This window comes from Lemur catta, chromosome X (assembly GCF_020740605.2).
Source record: "Lemur catta isolate mLemCat1 chromosome X, mLemCat1.pri, whole genome shotgun sequence".
Classification (NCBI taxonomy): Eukaryota; Metazoa; Chordata; class Mammalia; order Primates; family Lemuridae; genus Lemur; species Lemur catta.
This window is the reverse complement of record NC_059155.1, coordinates 31,800,061-31,819,142: the sequence shown is the minus strand read 5'-3', so window position 1 is coordinate 31,819,142 and position 19,082 is coordinate 31,800,061. Positions and strand designations below refer to the sequence as shown.

Here is a 19,082-nt window from a genome sequence, read left to right as displayed (position 1 = left end):
ACATCCTTACCAATACTTACGATTATCTGTCTTTTTAAAGTATAGACAATCTAGTGGGAGTGTACTGTTACCTCATTGTGGTTTTGATTTGCATTTCTCTAATGGCTAATGATGTTGAGAACCTTTTCATGTGCTTATTGGTCATATTTGTATCTTATTTGGAGAAACGTCTATTCAGATCATTTGCCCATTTCTAATTGAGTAATCTTTTTATTATTGAGTTATAAGAGATTTTTATATTATGGATACAAGTCCCTTGCCAGATACAAGATTTGCAAATATTTTCTCCTATACTGTGGGTTGCGTTTTCTCTTTCTTGATGGCATCATTTGGAACACAATTTTTTTTTTAATGACATCCAGTTCATCTAGTTTTTCTTTGGTTGGCTGTGCTTTTAGTGTCCTTAAGAAACCAGTGCTGAAACCAAGGTCATGAGGATTATTCCTAAGAAACACTGTTTTCTGTTCTGTGATTACACAGAGCTATAAAAACAAACAGATTCTAAAGAATGAGTATTACTAAGTAAACCATCTGGAAGGCTTCTAAGGAAACACTAGTACGGTTCACCTTAGAATACAAGATAGAACCTCCGTGTTTTAACTACGCCTGTCTTAAGGAATAACATGTTGATAACAAGCAAGGGCTGCTCTTGAAATTCACAGAAAACAAGAAACATGGTCTGAATGTACATTTAATAAAGTACAAGTTATTAAACATCATTTATTTTTAGATTCTATTTTTCTATAAAAAGAGACACACTTTGTATATACATGCTGGAATGATTAAATGTCCTACTTTTAAGGTCTTGGAAACAAAAGCTTTTAGCAAATAATTACTGAGAATAAAATCCAGTCTTCTTAGGCATATTTAATGATAGTTGAAGTGGCCTTGCTGTAAAAGACCTGAGAAAAGCATAAAAAAAGGCAAATTTAAACCACAAGAAAATTCCATATAAGACCATGTCAGTTGAAATTTGCACCCAAAACCCCCGCACACAAGCACAAAAACACACGCAAATGCATTGCTCACAGAAGAAGGGGCAGAATGCAATAAATTGAAATATCAATTGAGTTTATATGATCCAAGAATATCTTCTCTTTCTTATTTTATAATTACTCAGTTTATCTTTTCTTTGCCAGATGCATATATTATCTTTAAGAATTCATGAAAAAGAAAGGAATTATCTGAGATTTAAAAATAAAGTACTATCATAAATAGTTATGCTATTGGAAAGTATCCATCATCCAAGCTGAGTGAAGAAACAATGGCACAAAACTCCACCTACGTTTTAACCAGGAGGTAAATGAAGAAAATAAGTAATAATGTGTTTGTGGGTGAAGGTATGTGTGCTTCAAGCACCTTGTGAACAAATAGGGGAGTTTACTGATGCTCAGGCTATATTTATTTAGTTAGTTAAATAATGTCAGTTCTCATAAGTGGTTGTACATCTTGTTTAAAGCATTTGAACACATGTACCGGTTAAGTTGCCAATACTGTTTCCCTTGGGATAGGTTGACTTGGGATGAAGTGTTTCCATATGTCTTTCATAGATTTGTGTATTCTGCAAGATTTTTCATAATGCTTATTACATTTGTAATTCAATAACAAATCCAGAACAAATATGTGCAGAAGAAATTATCGGTGAAAAGTTCCTGTGTTGACCACAAGACAGAGGCCTAAGGAATCTCTATCTTTGAACATATGCAACATATATCTCTGAAATGTGGTTGAAGATACAACCATCTTTTGCAAGGCCTTGTCTGTTTCAGGTGGCGTTACCCGTGATTTTGCTGTACTTTTTTAGAAATGGATGTTGTACCTGGACATATTGTTAAGAAGCATGTCTAATTTGGGAAAATTCCAAAAATAGGAGGCTACTCTTTAAAAAATAGTATTTCAAAGAATACTTAATTAAGGGTGGAAAGCTCTCCAGCTACAATATGTACAGAAAACATAGTTTAACACAGAAGGCACAAAGGAATCTGAAAACAATTTTAATGTTATTATATGTATATAAGTAAGAGGTGGAATGACATTTTTTTTTTTTTGAGACAGAGTCTTGCTCTGTTGCCTGGGCTAGAGTGAGTGCTGTGTCGTCAGCCTAGCTCACAGCAACCTCAAACTCCTGGGCTCAAGTGATCCTCCTGCCTCAGCCTCCCGAGTAGCTGGGACTACAGGCATGCGCCACCATGCCCAGCTAATTTTCTCTCTATATATTTTTAATTGGCCAGATAATTTCTTTCCATTTTTAGTAGAGATGGGGGTCTCGCTCTTGCTCAAGCTGGTCTCGAACTCCTGACCTCGAGCAATCCGCCTGCCTCTGCCTCCCAGAGTGCTAGGATTACAGGCGTGAGCCACTGTGCCCAGCCCTGGAATGACATTTTTAAAAGTGTTTATTCTTATGCTCAACATCCCTCATCATCAGGGAAATGCAAATCAAAACCACAATGAGATACCACTTAACTCCGGTGAGAATGGCCTTTATCAAAAAATCCCAAAACAACACATGTTGGTGTGGATGCCGAGAGACAGGAACACTCATACACTGTTGGTGGGAATGCAAGCTAGTGCAACCCCTATGGAAAGCAATATGGAGATACCTTAAACAGATTCAAGTAGACCTACCATTTGATCCAGGAATCCCATTATTCGGCATATACCCAGAAGAACAAAAGTCATTCATTAACAAAGACACCTGTACCCTAATGTTTATAGCAGCACAATTCACAATCGCAAAGATGTGGAAACAACCCAAGTGCCCATCAATCCACGAATAGATTAGTAAACTGTGGTATATGTATACCATGGAGTACTACTCAGCTATAAGAAATAACGATGATACGACATCTCTTTGGTTCTCCTGGAGAGAGCTGGAACCCATTATACTAAGTGAAGTATCCAAAGAATGGAAAAACAAGCATCACATGTACTCACCACAAAACTGGTTTCCCTGATCATCACCTAAATGTACATCGGGGAAGGATACCAATTGGATATCAGACTGGGATGGGGGGGTGGGGGAGGGGATGGGTGTATGCCTACATGACGAGTGCGTTGCACACCCTCTGGGGAATGGTCATGCGTGAAGGTGCAGACCCGGGGAGGTGAGGGGGGGAGGGGATGGAGGTATGACTACATGATGAGTACCAGACGCACTGTCTGGAGAATGAGAACGGACGTGCTTGGGACTCTGACTCGGGGGGATGGCTGGGACATGGAAAATGTATATAACCTAAACTTATGTACCCCCATGATGAGCTGAAATAAAAATAAATAAATAAATAAATAAAAGTGATTATTCTTCTTGGAATGGACCCACCATTTACTTTCGGCCTTATGAGTTCTCAAAATCTTAACACTTTACCTGCAGCAGGTATTACTTTTTAAAATCTCTTGGATAATTAGGCTCTTCCCAGAGTAGAATAAAAATATTTCAAGTTCTCCAAATACAAATATGTATGTGGGAACATGGAAAATTGTATAAAATAATGATGAAGATTTTGTTCAAAACTACTTTTAGTATTCATTCAATTATGTTTAAAGAGAAACAAACATACACATTAGCGTACAGTCATGTACCTCATAACAATGTTCAGGTCAGTGATGGATTGTATATATGACAGTGCTCTCATAAGATTATAATACCATATTTTTACTGTACCTTTTCTATGTGTAGATACGGTTATATACACAAACACTTACTGTGTTACAATTGCCCACAATATTCAGTGTAGTAATATGCCGTACAGGTTTGTAGCCTATGAGCAATAAACTATACTATATAGCCTAGGTGTGTAGTAGGTTAGACTGTCTAGGTTTGTGTAAGTACGCTTTATCATGTTTGCACAATGACAAAATCACCCAACAATGCATTTCTCAGAAAGCATCCTTGTTCTTAAGTGACACATGACTATATATCTCTATCCATATGTGTATTCATGTCAAAAAGCATATATTTTTAATCATGAGGGTTATTTCACTAACAATGCAATTAAACTTTCCCCTCTTTGTCCATATATGCATGTGTGTGAGTTTGTATGTATATGTGTATATACGTGTGTGTGTGCTAAACTTTGATATTTAGCTTCATATACAAGTTTACATTAGCGTGGGATTTGTCCATATATCATGGTTTGGATCATATTTTCACTTCTGTTTCCTTGGCAGTTTGTAATTATCATGAAAAATTTGCAAAACCTAATTTTAGGAAATAAATAAAGGGAAACATTAAGGTAAGATTATAGATGAATATAAAAATGTAAATGCATTCACTTTGAAGCTTTGATAGAATACACATCTGGATCACGGTGTTACAGAGATATAGACACAAACTTTAAATAGTAATGTGATCTGTTGTTCTATTTCTTAATAATAATATAAGATTAAATTTTACAAAAAATGTAGGTTAAAATTTTGAGAAGGGGAAAACCCTATATTTTCTGAGTGGTGTATATAGTTGTGATACATTTATTTTAGAGTATAGCTACATGTAAGCATAATAAAAATTGGAAAACATAGGTCTTCAAATCATGATACCTGAAAGGAGGCATCATAGGCATTAAATTTCCAGTTGTTAAATAAGTATTTTATGAACTGAACATTTCTTCAGTGAGATCCTAATATTTTTAGTGAATGTAGCAACCAAGAAGCTCTTTGTCAATGTTTCATTTACCAAAAATTTACGTCTTGTAAATTTTTCATGATAATGACAAACTGCCCAGAAAATAGAAATGAAAGTATGATCCAAACCGCACCATATTAATAAATCTCATATGAATGTAAACTTGTTGTATATGATGCTAAATATAGATGTTTGGGCGTATGTATTGAAATGAGTGCATGAGTATACTGAAATTGAGTTTGTATGTGTATGTTGAAACAGAATCGAAATGTTTATCAGTGCTACTAACAGATAGTGTTTATGCTTTACTCTTGATCAGCACATGGTTATTTTCTGAATCCTTTGCAAGTACCATGTCTTAACTACTTAATTGTTTATGAGAAAAGGCTATAAGATTGATCTCTACGTGACATGCACATACCCAATAAAGTCATAGGAAGCCACTGACAGTCATACAATAACATGGGAACATGCCCGTGTTCCAATCTTAAATGAGAGAAACCATGAGACTGTATCAGTCTCCTGTGACTGGAATTTATACGTATTTGAGTATGTGTATCACTCCAAATGGGCATTGTACAGCACAGTCTGGAGAACTATCTAGACACTTATCTTAGGGTTCCAGACAAATGCCTGCTTCTCCCTCAACACAGAGGCCTAGTGCCCAGGCCAGAAAATGTGGTGGGACTCCTGGGGAACCCGGCAAGTGAGCCACGTCATAAACAGCATATATCGGTCCCGAGACTTACTCTTTCCCCAGCCCTTGGTGCAACAATTTTCTTTTCCATCTAGGCCTGGATTCCTCAGGTTTGTCCCCAAATAATCTTAAGACAACTTAGTACGGTGAGAAAATGCTGGAGATAAAATGCTGAGTGAACAAAAAGCACAACTGCAAAGCCTAGGTAAGTACAAATTGAGTTCTTGAAGTGAAAAGACCGCTAGGCCGGGCATGGTGGCTCACGCCTGTAATCCTAGCACTCTGGAAGGCCGAAGCGGGTGAATCATTTGAGCTCGGGAGTTCGAGACCAGCCGGAGCAAGAGCGAGACTCCGTCTCTAATAAGAAAATAGAAAGAAATTATATGGACAACTAAAAATATATATAGAAAAAATGAGCCAGGCATGGTGGCGCGTGCCTGTAGTCCCAGCTACTCGGGAGGCTGAGGCAGGAGGATCACTTGAGCCCAGGAGTTTGAGGTTGCTGTGATCTAGGCTGACGCCACGGCACTCTAGCCCAGGCAACAGAGACAGACTCTGTCTCAAATAAAATGAAAAAAAAAAAAAGGAAAAGAACAGACCCCTAGATTTCTGATGGAAACCAAAAGCAAAATCATAATAGTGTGAGAAGGTTTCTTCAAACTGGGGAAGACGCAAGTCAGCCGTAGTTCCTGGCGCCTTTGTCTCTGGGTCACTATTTTTTTTTTTTTTTTTAACATGAGACAGGCCAGAGAAGAGGGCTTGGTGGGCAAGCTTAGATACAATTCCACGAGCAACACTGCCATCGTGAGGAAAACGCTGGGAAAAGCCCCAAGTCTTCCTCCCTGAGAGGGATTGATTTGGAAAGGTCCAATTTGTCAGAAGGCTCAGCTGGCTCCGGCCCAGAGCTGGATCTCAGTTCCACCTCATGAGGCCAATCTAAAGGTCTGGACAAACGTGGGGTCCACGTGTGGAAGCTGGGCAGTGGGGACCTAAGACTAAATCTGCACGTGGCAGGAAGTCCAGGCAGAGGAAAGAGTGGGGTGGAGTCTTCCTATCCTCCCAGTGTGGGCGGGACTAGGGAAAGCCACCAACCAACAAAGTACTGTCGGTCTCTGTGCCCATCAGAGCCTGGGAAAGGCTGACACGTGGTACCCTCAAGCCCTGGCGCCGGGGAACCTTTTGGTTAGCAGAGCCAGTGCAGAGGACAGGACAATACCAGTTGGCTTATAGCACAAGTCCACGTGCTTGCTGCAGGTTTCCAGTGCATCCAAATTACTTGGAGCTGAGAGGGCCTTGAAGAGAAGTGGAACCTCCTAGCCAGACCAAGAAGGTTAGCACTCCTCTAGGAGAGCAGACAGCGCACAAACAGATAGGGGCCATAAACAAATGAAGAGGATTGCAGATGAACCCCCATTTTACAAGTCCTTATCTGCGGGAGATGGCATTACCTGTGACCTCGCTTCACCTCTTCATTCGTCGCTGTTGTAGCAGGTACATTGTAAACAGGCACGATGGTTTCTAGAAATGCAAAAACAGGTGGCAAAATTTAAAAACCTGTCAGTATTCCAAAGAATATTTAATAATGTTTAAAAAGCCTTCAAACTACAAATGAGGAAAACTTGTTTTAACACTCAAAGTACAGGGAATTTGAACATTATTTTTAAAAGGCATATATTACATGTGCAAAGTGAAGATGTAAGAATGCATGGCAGGGATATTTTTAAGTGCTTATTTCTTCTTCCTGTGATGAAGGTACCGTTTATTTTCTACCTTATAATTTCTTAAAATCTAAATACTTTGCCAGCAGCGGGCATAACTTTGGTAATTTCTTGAAATAGAATGGTCTTCTAGGGTAAAATACAAAAAAATTTCCACACACTCAAAAATATACGTTGATATTCAAGTATGCACATGATATAATGTGTTGAAGGCTTTGTGCAAATCTACTCTCAGTATGCATCCAATTATGTTTAAAGAGACGCAAACATATATATTGTATATGTATTAGCTCCATTTATATATGGGTAAACATTTTTAGAAGTTACATATTCACAATCATGGTGAGCGTTATAGTGAGTATGTGTTTCAACGTGAAATTCTCAGTGGCCATATTTATGTCTGTATTTGTATTTATGTTTATATAAGGAGACGTTAATGAAAGCTGCATGTAAAGTGTGTGAATGTATCTGCCTCAAAGTCATTCAGGTGACTGAATTTGAGAGATACCAATTTCAACATTCACGTATTGAATCCCGTGTTCTTTCTTTATAATTTTTAAAGACAATTTTAAGACAAAAATTTAGTATCAATTTTGGTAAGTATAAAAGAAAGAAAAATGCTCTAAGGAATAAGCTTGTACTGCCTGTTCCAGTGTCAGTTTTAGAGTACATATTTGTCAGCATAGTATTAGGTAAGGCAGGTATCACAATTAAGATACCTGAGTGGTGGCCTTGTAGGTATTCTGTCCTGTGTGCAAATTGTTAAAAAAAATTAAGTGAGAATCTAATGTTCTTTGATGAATGGGCCAATCAAGGAGCTCTATGTAAATGTTTTATTGTCTAAAATCCAGTTCTTGCAAATGTTTCATAATAATTTCAATTACCCAGGAAGCAGAAATGAGAACTTTGGATCTAAACCATGATGCATGTGTAACTCCAACTTAAATATAAGTTTATTGTAGTCTATTACCGTAAATATAGAACTATGTGTGTGTGTTAAAAGAATGGGAGTAAATATGCCAAAAGTTATGAGTTCTTAATACAAGATTTTATGATAGCACTTTTAATGCTGGTCAGTACATGGTTACTTTCTGAATTCTTTGTAAGCACCGTGTCTTAATTATTTAGGAGAAAATGCTATAAGACCTATCCCCAAGACTGAAGCAGTGGCACAGATACCTGATAAAGTCATAGGAAGCCATTAAAGGTCACATAGTGACCTGCCTGGGAATATACTTGTGTTCCAATGTTAAATGATGAAACCGTGGGACGAAATCACGTCCCTTTGATTGGAATTTTATAAGTTTCAGTGTATGTGTTACCCCAACAGGGACATTGTATGAAATTCAGACTTGAGAGCCATCTGGACCCTCCTATTAGGGTTCCAGCCATGGCTGCCCCCAGCTCAACACACAAAGCCTAGTGCCCAGGTCAGGAAATGGAGGCCTTCCAGGGAACCTGGCAGTGAGACAAGTCACATTGTTATGGACCAGAGTGAGAAAGTTAACTGTGAAAGACTGATTGAAATTTAGGGAGTCTCTATTAGCTGGCCAGTGGCATGTTCTCTGGCAGGGAATTTTACCGAGTTCGGAGTGTGGCCCTGAGCATGGGTTTTGTGATAATTGATATATTTTTTACCATTGTACCATATGGAACATTAAACATACACACCTTGGGACATCTTAGGCAATAATTTTTAGTTTTAAGGTTATGAGATTATTTAAAGACCCTCCGGTCTTATGTGATTAATTATTTTAAACAATTGAGTAAGAAGTAAGCAGGTTTATAGAAGCAGATAGTATTAGCTAGAACAAAGTACTATTTCCTGTAACCTAAATAAGCATTGTAAAATTTAACTTCATATAGCTGGGCAGTATTTGTTAAATCGACTCCCCCTTCCCTTGGACCTAGGACCTGTCTTAGGTCACTTCAGATTATTTACCCATTGTACTAGGCTAGCAGATAATCATCAACACTGTGAATAATCACTCATGAGACCTTCTTTCTTTTCTCTGCATCTGGGCTGGACTCTGGGCTTCCACCTAACTGGAGAGACCAGAATTTACTGTCTACTTATCACAACATAGCCTGGTGCCTAGATTTCTTTGTTCTTCTGGGGGCCGTTATCTTTACTATTTTCTTCACTTTCTTAATCCTACATCCCTAAGAATTGCCCACTGAAGCAAATAACTTGGGAAAATGTTGGGGTTCAAGGCTGAATGAAGAAGAGCAGACCTACAAAGCCTTGGTAGACATGGAATGCTTGCAAACAAAGCATGGCTGATGAAGCTGGGTGGTACAGGCCTCAGTTTGTGTTCAGAGAAAACCCAGGAGCAAAAGTGTCTCAGAATGAGCAGATTCCCCCAAACAGGGCACACTGCTGTTTTTTTTTTTTTTCCTGGCTCCTTTGTCTCAGATTGAATGGGCAGCCAGAGTAGAAGGACTTGTGGTAAGGGGGAGGGTAGCAGGGCTAACCAGTTTTTCCAGAGCAATACTGCCATCAAGAGGAAGTAGTTTGACAAATCTCAGTTGTTGGGGGAGAATTTCCCCAAGTTTTAGCAGTTGGGAAAGGTTAGGCCTTTTTTGAGGATCAGTGGACCCTAGCCCTGAGCAGGCCTAATTCACTTCTGCACGTGGCAGGAAGTCCAGGCAGAGGAAAGAGTGGGGTGGAGTCTTCCTATCCTCCCAGTGTGGGCGGGACTAGGGAAAGCCACCAACCAACAAAGTACTGGGCCTGTTGGCATTTGTCTGTCTCTGTGTCCATCAGAGCCTGGGAAAGGCTGACACGTGGTACCCTCAAGCCCTGGCGCCTGGGAACCTTTTAGTTGGCAGAGCCAGTGCAGAGGACAGGACAATACCAGTTGGCTTATAGCACAAGTCCACGTGCTTGCTGCAGGTTTCCAGTGCATCCAAATTACTTGGAGCTGAGAGGGCCTTGAAGAGAAGTGGAACCTCCTAGCCAGACCAAGAAGGTTAGCACTCCTCTAGGAGAGCAGACAGCGCACAAACAGATGGGGACCATAAACAAATGAAGAGGATTGCAGATGAACCCACGTTTTACAAGTCCTTATCTGCGGGAGATGGCATTACCTGTGACCTCGCTTCACCTCTTCATACGTCGCTGTTGTAGCAGGTACATTGTAAACAGGCACGATGGTTTCTAGAAATGCAAAAACAGGTGGCAAAATTTAAAAACCTGTCAGTATTCCAAAGAATATTTAATAATGTTTAAAAAGCCTTCAAACTACAAATGAGGAAAACTTGTTTTAACACTCAAAGTACAGGGAATTTGAACATTATTTTTAAAAAGCATATATTACATGTGCAAAGTGAAGATGTAAGAATGCATGGCAGGGATATTTTTAAGTGCTTATTTCTTCTTCCTGTGATGAAGGTACCGTTTATTTTCTACCTTATAATTTCTTAAAATCTAAATACTTTGCCAGCAGCGGGCATAACTTTGGTAATTTCTTGAAATAGAATGGTCTTCTAGGGTAAAATACAAAAAAATTTCCACACACTCAAAAATATACGTTGATATTCAAGTATGTACATGATATAATGTGTTGAAGGCTTTGTGCAAATCTACTCTCAGTATGCATCCAATTATGTTTAAAGAGACGCAAACATATATATTGTATATGTATTAGCTCCATTTATGTATGGGTAAACATTTTTAGAAGTTACATATTCACAATCATGGTGAGCGTTATAGTGAGTATGTGTTTCAACGTGAAATTCTCAGTGGCCATATTTATGTCTGTATTTGTATTTATGTTTATATAAGGAGACCTTAATGAAAGCTGCATGTAAAGTGTGTCAATGTATCTGCCTCAAAGTCATTCAGGTGACTGAATTTGAGAGATACCAATTTCAACATTCACCTATTGAATCCCGTGTTCTTTCTTTATAATTTTTAAAGACAATTTTAAGACAAAAATTTAGTATCAATTTTGGTAAGTATAAAAGAAAGAAAAATGCTCTAAGGAATAAGCTTGTACTGCCTGTTCCAGTGTTAGTTTTAGAGTACATATTTGTCAGCATCGTATTAGGTAAGGCAGGTATCACAATTAAGATACCTGAGTGGTGGCCTTGTAGGTATTCTGTCCTGTGTGCAAATTGTTAAAAAAAATTAAGTGAGAATCTGATGTTCTTTGATGAATGGGCCAATCAAGGAGCTCTATGTAAATGTTTTATTGTCTAAAATCCAGTTCTTGCAAATGTTTCATAATAATTTCAATTACCCAGGAAGCAGAAATGAGAACTTTGGATCTAAACCATGATGCATGTGTAACTCCAACTTAAATATAAGTTTATTGTAGTCTATTACCGTAAATATAGAACTATGTGTGTGTGTTGAAAGAATGGGAGTAAATATGCCAAAAGTTATGAGTTCTTAATACAAGATTTTATGATAGCACTTTTAATCCTGGTCAGTACATGGTTACTTTCTGAATTCTTTGTAAGCACCGTGTCTTAATTATTTAGGAGAAAATACTATAAGACCTATCCCCAAGACTGAAGCAGTGGCACAGATACCTGATAAAGTCATAGGAAGCCATTAAAGGTAACATAGTGACCTGCCTGGGAATATACTTGTGTTCCAATGTTAAATGATGAAACCTTGGGACGAAATCACGTCCCTTTGATTGGAATTTTATAAGTTTCAGTGTATGTGTTACCCCAACAGGGACATTGTATGAAATTCAGACTTGAGAGCCATCTGGACCCTCCTATTAGGGTTCCAGCCATGGCTGCTCCCAGCTCAACACACAAAGCCTAGTGCCCAGGTCAGGAAATGGAGGCCTTCCAGGGAACCTGGCAGTGAGACAAGTCACATTGTTATGGACCAGAGTGAGAAAGTTAACTGTGAAAGACTGATTGAAATTTAGGGAGTCTCTATTAGCTGGCCAGTGGTGCGTTCTCTGGCAGGGAATTTTACCGAGTTCGGAGTGTGGCCCTGAGTATGGGTTTTGTGATAATTGATATATTTTTTACCATTGTACCATATGGAACATTAAACAAACACACCTTGGCACATCTTAGGCAATAATTTTTACTTTTAAGGTCACGAGATTATTTAAAGACCCTCCGGTCTTATGTGATTAATTATTTTAAACAATTGAGTAAGAAGTAAGCAGGTTTATAGAAGCAGACAGTATTAGCTAGAACAAAGTACTATTTCCTGTAACCTAAATAAGCATTGTAAAATTTAGCTTCATATAGCTGGGCAGTATTTGTTAAATCGTCTCCCCCTTCCGTTGGACCTAGGACCTGCCTTAGGTCAGTTCAGATTATTTACCCATTGTACTAGGCTAGCAGATAATCATCAACACTATGAATAATCACTCATGAGACCTTCTTTCTTTTCTCTGCATCTGGGGTGGACTCTGGCCTTCTGCCTAACTGGAGAGACCAGAATTTACCCTCTACTTATCACAACATGGCCTGGTGCCTAGATTTGTTTGCTCTTCTGTGGGCCCTGATCTCTATTATTTTCTTCACTTTCTTAGTCCTACATCCCTAAGAATTGCCCACTGAAGCAAATAACTTGGGAAAATGTTGGGGATCAAGGCTGAATGAAGAAGAGCAGACCTACAAAGCCTTGGTAGACATGGAATGCTTGCAAACAAAGCATGGCTGATGAAGCTGGGTGGTACAGGCCTCAGTTTGAGTTCAGAGAAAACCCAGGAGCAAAAGTGTCTCAGAATGAGCAGATTCCCCCAAACAGGGCAGACAGCTTTTTTTTCCTGGCTCCTTTGTCTGAGATTGAATGGACTTGGGGTAAGGGGGAGGGTAGCAGGGCTAACCAGTTTTTCCAGAGCAATACTGCCATCAAGAGGAAGTAGTTTGACAAATCTCAGTTGTTGGGGGAGAATTTCCCCAAGATTTAGCAGTTGGGAAAGGTTAGTTCTTTTTTTGAGGATCAGTGGACCTTAGCCATGAGCAGGCCTCCTTCACTTCAAATCTGAAGCCTTCCAGGAGCTGTGGAGAAAGGCAGTATCCTGGGGAAGAAGCTGATGAGTGGGGTGGCCGGGACTGAGTGGGCTCAGGTATTCACCCAGTGAGGGTGGGGCTAGAACAAATCACTCAGCTCCTATCTGGGGGGACTTCGGGACATTTGTCTCCTGGTCCTGCCCCTTAAACAATGAGGCATTGGACTGGTACAAAGTGTCACCAGCATTAGGGTGCAGGGGAAAAGTCTAATTTTAAGTGACATCTGGTGTGCTTGCTGTAGTTCTCAGGGACACGCAAAAGAGAAGCAGTGTGTGTCACTGTGCCAAGCCAGTAAGTTCCAGAGCATCAATAGCAGTGCAGATGTACACACCCAGAAGGCCTGGAGGTATTTTCTGAGCCAAGGAGGTAGCAGTTACAGTGACTGTGCAGCTTTTTTTCTAGGGCCCACTGTGAAGGTCTACCCATTTAGAGGGACCTGTTCTTAGCTCTCATGAGGGGACAGAAATAGGTTCTTTAGCTGTTAGCCTTCCGCTAAGGAAGATGAGGCCCTTGAGCCTTGGGACCTAACTGTTCATTTACATTAGCAAGTATTATTCCCTATGCCTGCTTCTTAGCCTTTTTCCTGATGAAAATTCCTTGTAGGCCTGACAAGATATCCTCCTTTGGGAAGTTGAGCACATTAGGACCCCCGGAATACTTGCGTATAGCATAACAAGAAAAGCCCAAAATTTCATAGGATTGACTGCATGTGATTGTCAGTGGCTGACCACTTGTAGAGGAGGAAGGAATGTTATTCTAGTGCTCTTCTGTAATATATGATCACCACCTGAACTCTGCTTACCCAGGTGGAGTTATAACATCTGCCAGGAAGTGTCTAGCAAATATTACAAGGACCGTGGGATTTCTGGGGAAACTGGCTCTTCTGGTATCCTTGCCTGGGTCTAGCTGTCCTTGAGGATGTTATCGGTTGAGATCAGCCAAGGAGGGTTTGGAGACATTTGAGAAAGCATGTCTCAATGGTCTCAAGTAACCTATGAAGATATACGATGACCTCTGACCTTTTGAGCCTACTTCAGCTAAGCAGGTGACAGAGAGAAACCTTGTATCAGATGAGTTAAACTGCCTGCTGTGTGGTAATAGTTTAACTTGACCATATGCTAGACTAGGGAAACCAGATGTGTGAAGACAGTGTACCATATCTGCAGTTAGAACTGTAGGTGACAAAGAGGTAGCCCTAGCCCTGGAATGCCTCATGCTCAAGAATGTTGTATTCACACACATTTTGACTTACATTAAGAGATTGCATCTGGCCAGGGAGCGGATGGGAGCACAAAGCAACAGCACCTTGCTAAGCCCCAGGAATTCAAGCATGGCACCAGGACCACTAACAAGAGACTGTAACTATTGCTAACTCTAAATACTGTCAAAAGCTGTTTCAAAATGAAAAGTTAAAGGGAAAACCACCCAGCCAGAAATGTGGCAAAGGGCTAAGTCACCCCTCTCTATGATTAGAGAGTCTCAAATTCACCACTACTGAAGTGAATTGCAATTCAGTAAGTTCTTCCATAATACCCCTCACTCTTCATCATAACCTTGAGCAAGTCACTTGAGCATGAAGCCATTGATATCACTGTTTGTGTAATGATTTGTAGAATTGGACAAGGTCCTACCAGATGAGAAGCATTGTTAATTGGTTCACCTTTTCAAAGGTCAGTTGGTCAACATCAGTTGACATTTCACATGGGCGTACCCTTTGTCCAGAGACTGCCTTTCCAAAGTGATCACAGAGCTACACTTCCACAGGAAAGTAGAGATGTGGGGCTAAAGAGGATCATTGAAATTTCTTTTGCAAGGGTGGCGGTGGGAAGAAGAAAAGAGTCCATCTTCCAGATTCAGTTCAGCTATAGCAGATAGTCTTTTTAAGCCTTTGGAAAGATTGAAATCTGTTCTCCGAGTCCTTATTAGGGGAGCTGTCTACACCTTTGATTTAGGGAAGAAAATGCAAAATGTTGTAGCTTTAGGATCAAACCATTCTAGTTGGCTAATATAAAAAAATTGAAATGAAAAATAAAGTCTGTCTTTCTCTATCTCTTACATACATGGTTAATTCAAGTTTAACACATAAAAATATGGATTCAAAAAAGTGAATAGGCAGCAAGGAATTATCTGGAAAGTTCCCAACCAAGTAACTAACTGTATAACTTTCTAGAGTGATGTTTCCAATGGCTCGCCTTCAAGTTTTACTTATACTTGTCTGAAGTCTTGAAATGTTTAAAATGAGAAAGGCTTACGTTTGAAATTTAGAAAAGATCAGGAAACAAACATCATCCCAATATATAATTGAGAAAATAATATAGTCAAGATGTATTTTGCTTTAAAACATGTTCATTTCTATATACATGCAAGATATAAAGATTCTACTTTTAATTTTTATGCAAACAATGCTGTTTCCAAATTCTACTTGACAGAAAATCGAGCTTTCTGAACCATATTTAATGACATGACAAGGCTTCTGTGGTTTAGGACCTGAGAAAACTATGATAGAAGGAAGCAACTCAAGTTACAAGGATATTTTACATCTATCATGGAAGTAAAAATTCATACCGATAAATCCTGACAACCTGTCCCCATATGCCCACACATATACAATTCAAGAATAAATATAAAAGAGCAGAATGCAATAGATCAAACATCAATGAATTATCTATTACATTTCTTAAGATTATCATTTCTTTACTGCTATGTATTTGTTCCATTTACTGATTCTTTTCCAGATATATGTTTTATGATTTGATTAACAGAAGAATGCTATGAAATTTAACCATAAAAACCATCATGCTCCCCATGTATAGTTAATCCTATTAGAAAGTGCCCACTGCCCAATGTTGAGTCAAGAATTCAGGGCATCAAACTCCATGTGTAGTGTGACCAGGATGGATCTGAAGAAAAGAAATGGAAATGTTTACTCTGTGTGTTTCTTAGCATTGTACTCGGGAATATGGGGAATATATTGATGAGATTTAGGCTAAATCTATTTTTTTTTTTCTTGAGACAGAGTCTCACTCTGTTGCCTGGGCTAGAGGGCCATGGTGCCAGCCCAGCTCGCGGCAACCTCAAACTCCAGGGCTCAAGCAATCCTTTTGTCACAGTCTCTGGAGTAGCTGGGACTACAGGCATGCACCACCATGCCCAGCTAATTTTTTTTTCTATATATTTTTAGTTGTCCGGCTGAATTTCTTTCTATTTTTTAGTAGAACCAGGGTGTCTAATTTCTTTCTATTTTTTAGTAGAAACAGCGTCTCACTCTTGCTCAGGCTGGTTTTGAAGTCCTGACCTCAAGCAATCCTCCCGCCTCAGCCTCCCAGAGTGCTAGGATTACAGGCGTGAGCCACCACGCCCAGCCTAGGCTAAATCTATTAAGTTAAATAGCATCAGTTATCATGAACAGTTATATATCACCGTTACAATATTTAAACCAATATATTCATTAAGCTGCTAACATTGGACTCCTGGGAAAAGTGGGATTTGAGATAAAGTGTTTCTATTTTTTCTTGATAGATTGTGTATTCTTGATAGATTTTTCAAGAAGCTGATAATATATCTGTAATGTGAGAAACAACCCAGAACAAATAGGTGCAGAAGAAATTATTGGTGAAAACTTGATCTCTTTAAGACCTAATATATTTATATCTCTAACTGATCACAGAAAACAGGTAGATTCAAGACACCCATGTTTTTTTAAAAATCCTTGTCTGCTTGATTGAGTGTAACTTGTGAACTCAGTGTACTTCTTTATACATGGCTAATGTGTCTGGTTATTTTGTAAACAAGTATGCTTTAGTTGTAAGAAATGTAAAAATATAGAGAGAGGCAACATTAAAAATATTGCATATTCTAAGGAGTAGTTAATGGTGTTCTCAAAGACCTCAGACTATATAATGTGAGGAAAGCATGTCTGAACACTTGAGGTACAAGGTAACTGGGACTTTAGGTTAAAACTATATATGGATAGGGAAGATATAAGAATGTATGGCAAAGAATTTTAAAGGTTATTTCTTCTAGTTTTGATTGAGATATCATTTATTTTGGCTTTATAATTTCTTCAATTGTGAAATTTAATAAATTTTAATTATGTATTAAATAAAATTTAATAAATTTTAAGAATTTCAATTCTTAAAATGTGAAAAGGTTGTCAACAGCGAGTGTTACTTTTATAATTCCTTGGAAGAGAAACTCCTTTCTAGAATATAGTATAAAGAAATTTCCAGCTAGGGAAAATATATGTTGATATGGAAGCATGCAATTTACATAAGGTGGTACAGAAGACTTTGTATAAAACTACACCCAGTATGAATCAAAATGTAATTAAAGTGAAATAAATGTGCATATACATGTGTATATAATGTGTAGCATGTTATAGATACTACATATAAAATATATAATAAATGGGGCAATAAAAAGCATTTTTCATGATTTATTTAGTAAAAATGAACACTTAAAAATTTTATATAATATTGTCGAATTGCCCCAAAATCAGGAGTGACAATTTCCTATGCAAACTGTAATGTACAAACATTCAATTTTAATATTTATAATTTTATATATTAAATTCAATATAAATTGATTGTTGTGTATGGACATAAATATAACATTTTATGTGTATTGAAAGGAGTAGGCCGGGCGCGGTGGCTCATGCCTGTAATCCTAGCACTCTGGGAGGCTGAGGCGGATGAATCGTTTGAGCTCAGGAGTTTGAAACCAACCTGAGCAAGAGCGAGACCCTGTCTCTACTAAAAAAATAGAAAGGAATTAGCTGGACAGGTAAAAATATACAGAAAAAATTAGCCGGGCATGGTGGCACATGCCTGTAGTCCCAGCTACTTGGGAGGCTGAGGCAGGAGGATCACTAGAGCCCAGGAGTTTAAGGTCGCCGTGAGCTAGGCTGACGCCACGGCACTCACTCTACCCCGGTCTTAATAGGTTTTATGACAGTGCTTTACTCTTTATCAGTGCATGGTTATTTCCAAATCCTTGGCAAACATTCTGTCTTAGTTACTAATGAGAAGATGGTTTTAAGGCTTATCTCTTAAGAGATAAATGATAATACACACATACACACACACACACACACACACACCCCCCACACACGCAAATACCAAATACAGTCATAGGAAGCAATCGAAGGCCGTTTAATGACATGAGAAAATGCTTGTCTTTTAATGGTAAATGAAATAACAAGACAAAACTCTTGGGTATCCTCTGATTGGAATTATATATCCTGCCACGTAGGGCACTGTATGGCATATAGTGATGAGAACTCTCTGGGTGCTTCTCTTAAGACTCTAGCCAAATGGGTGCCAACAATTCAACACTTAGGGCCTAGGTCTTCATCCAGAAAATGTGGAATTCCTTGGGAGCCTGAGAGATGGATGAGCCACGCAAGGACATGTGGATTGGTATTTAGTGATATTCTCCTAGCCTTGGGTTTCCAGCATTTTCTTTTTCTGTTTAGGCCTGGATTCCTGAGACTTGCACCCTAGAAGCAGACAACTTGATAACTTGGGAAAATGCTGGAAATGTAACGCTGAATGAACAAGAACAAAACTGGTAAGGCAAGGCCTTTTGGAAATTTAATTCTTAAATAGAGAATAGGCCTGGTAAGAGTGGTGGATTTAGGTCTCAGTTTAGTTTCAGATGGAAACCAAAGGCAAAAGTGCAGCAGCCTGATCAAGTTTCCTCAAGCTGGGCAAAATGTAAGGCTACCATATTTCCTGGCGCTTTCATTTCTTGACGGCAGGATGGGCGGGAGAAGAGGGCCTAGGGCGCAGTACTGGTTAGCCTATATGGAGCACTACTGCCATCGTGCGGAAATAGTTTGAAAACGCTGTATGCCGTATCGCTTCATTCCTGTGAGGACTTTCGGTTTAGAAGGGTCCGTTCAGCGGAGAGGCTGAGCAGGCCCTGGCCCCAAACTGGGCCTGTCTGGCTTCTCTTGAGTTATTCCAGGAGCTCTGGGTAGAGGATTAATACTGGTATAACAAAGGCGACGTCCAGGTATAGGAGATTGCTACTGAGGGCAGAACGGAGC

The 19,082-nt window shown here is 39.1% G+C and overlaps 1 long non-coding RNA gene across 2 annotated transcripts in view; it reads right to left on the bottom strand.

Moving 5' to 3' along the window:
• Positions 1-765: 765 nt before the first annotated feature.
• LOC123628121 overlaps positions 766-19,082 on the bottom strand; it is a 48,923-nt gene continuing 30,606 nt past the window's right edge. For both annotated transcript variants that reach the window (XR_006731595.1, XR_006731594.1), the window contains exons 2-4: positions 10,127-10,196; positions 6,767-6,836; positions 766-902 (exon numbers count right to left, since the gene is read on the bottom strand). This is a non-coding gene — a long non-coding RNA (uncharacterized LOC123628121). The remainder of the gene's footprint in view (positions 903-6,766; positions 6,837-10,126; positions 10,197-19,082) is intronic.